The sequence below is a fragment of the Ammodytes marinus genome (genome assembly GCF_949987685.1).
Source record: "Ammodytes marinus genome assembly, chromosome: 24".
NCBI classification, from domain to species: Eukaryota; Metazoa; Chordata; class Actinopteri; order Uranoscopiformes; family Ammodytidae; genus Ammodytes; species Ammodytes marinus.
In genome coordinates, this window is record NC_137228.1 from 15,801,437 (window position 1) to 15,803,936 (window position 2,500).

At 40.2% G+C, this 2,500-nt stretch overlaps 1 protein-coding gene across 2 annotated transcripts in view; it reads left to right on the forward strand.

Moving 5' to 3' along the window:
- LOC307269613 (sentrin-specific protease 7-like) overlaps positions 1-2,500 on the forward strand; it is a 34,352-nt gene that overhangs the window by 22,077 nt on the left and 9,775 nt on the right. The window lies entirely within an intron of this gene.

Sequence of the window (2,500 nt, forward strand, 5' to 3'; positions counted from 1 at the left end):
AGCCTGATTGACAGCAGAGGACGTGCGGTGGACACAATGCTGACCAAGGCATTGTACGTCCCATCGTTTCCCCAAGACATCTTCTCAGTCAAGGCAGCGACCGCCCGAGGAGCAACTGTCATCTTCAAGGAGGGACAAGATGAGCTCATTCATAAAGACGGTACGAAATTTGACATTCAGGTATATGATAGACTGTACTATTTAAGCACCGTAACACATGAAAGTGATGATGTTGATGAATGTCATGGGTGTTACGATCTTCAAACATGGCACGAGATTCTAGGTCACTGCAACTATGATGATGTGTTAAAGTTGGAAAGTGTCACAGAGGGGATGAAAATTAAAGGTAAAACTGATGTGTCTAATCTGAAATGTGAAGTCTGCATGAAAGGTAAATTTGCCCAGAGCAGAAACCGAGAACCAGATGAAAGGGCAAAGGTAGCACTTGCACTTGTACATACAGATTTGTCAGGACCTATAGAGCCAGCAGCAAAAGATGGCTTCAGGTACACATTGGCATTTACTGATGACTATTCAGGAGCAGTTTTTGTGTATTTCTTAAAAGTAAAGAGTGACACAGTTAAAGCTACAGAGAAATTCATTGCTGATGTTGCACCTCATGGGAAAATCAGATGTGTGAGATCTGATAATGGTACAGAATTTACATCTAAAGAGTTTCAGTCCTTATTGAGTAAAAACGCCATTCGGCATGAGACTTCAGCTCCTTATTCTCCCCATCAAAATGGGACAGCTGAAAGAAATTGGAGAACACTCTTTGAGATGGCAAGATGCATGTTAATTGAGAGTAATCTTCCAAAAGAGTTGTGGACATATGCAGTTCAGACTGCTGCAGCTATTCGCAACAGGTGTTATACCAGACGAACAGGACAGACTCCGTATTACATGTTGACGGGGAAAAAGCCTGATCTTTCAAGGATGACAATATTTGGGTCAGTGTGCTATGCATACAAACAAAACAAGAAAAAGCTAGACTCACGATGTGAAAAAGGGATTTTTGTGGGGTATGACAAAAATAGCCCTGCATATCTAGTCTTTTACAGAGACACTGGGAGAGTACTCAAACACAGGTTGGTGAAGTTCATCTCAAAAAGTGTGAAGGAAGGTGAGACTCAGACAGATTCTGACATGAGTGAAGATATTCTTTACAGGGAGAGGGCTAAAACCAACCTGCCAGAGGTAGAAATAACAAAACAGTTCAAACAGGAGCCTAATGCAGAGATCTGTGACTCTAATGCCACTACAGATGAGGATGAGAGTAGTCACAATTCACGCTATCCAAGAAGGCAGAGGAGAGCTCCTAAGTACTATCAAGACTGTGACTATAAAGTAAAATGTGATGATGATCATGAAATACCCAGTATTGATTATTGTTACAGAGTTATATATGACGTACCTCAAACTCTGAAGGAAGCTATGAGCTCACCAAGTTCAGATTTATGGGCTAAAGCTATGAACGAGGAAATGGATTCTCTGAGTGAGAATGATACCTTTACTCTGACCACATTGCCAAAAGGTAAACATGCAGTGGGGGGCAGATGGGTTTACACAGTAAAAGAAAATCTAGATGAAACAGGAAATGAGACCAAAACATGCAAAGCCAGATATGTGGCAAAAGGTTATAGTCAAGTTGCAGGCATTGATTATAATGAAACCTTTTCTCCAACTGCTAATTTGACATCTGTGCGTAGTCTAATGCAGCTAGCAGCACAACATGATTTAGACTTGCATCAGATGGATGTTAAAACTGCATATCTACATGCACCTATTGACTGTGAGGTGTATATGGAACAGCCTGAAGGATTTAAAGTTAAGTCAGAGACAGGTGAGGAACTAGTCTGTAAACTTAACAAATCCCTGTATGGTCTGAAACAGTCAGGACGGAATTGGAATAAAATGTTGCATGATTTTCTAACTGAAAATGGTTTTATTCAAAATCCAGCCGACCACTGTGTGTACAGTAAACAAACTGAAAGTGAGAGGGTAATATTACTAATCTGGGTCGATGATCTTATCATTGCAGCAAGTGACAATCAAACAGTCACAAATGTGAAAGAGATGTTGGGAGCTAAGTTTAAAATGAAAGATCTTGGTAAACTTAAACACTTCCTAGGCATTGACTTCACACAGAGAGAAGGTGAAGTAAAGATGAGTCAGAAAAGGTACATTACAAAGATATTGGAGAGGTTTGATATGACCGACTGCAAACCAAGATCAACCCCATGTGAAAACAAACTGAAATTTGACAATGAAGGTGAACCTGTCAATCCAAAGATGTATCGAGAAGTTGTTGGCAGTTTGATTTATCTCATGACATGTACTCGACCAGATCTGAGTTGGGTGGTCAGTAAGTTATCACAACACTTATCTGAACCAAAAGAACCACACTGGATAACAGCAAAACATGTGTTGAGGTATTTAAAGGGAACTGTAAACCAGGAATTGTGTTACAAAAGAAGTGACGTAAATCTCAAACTTGTAG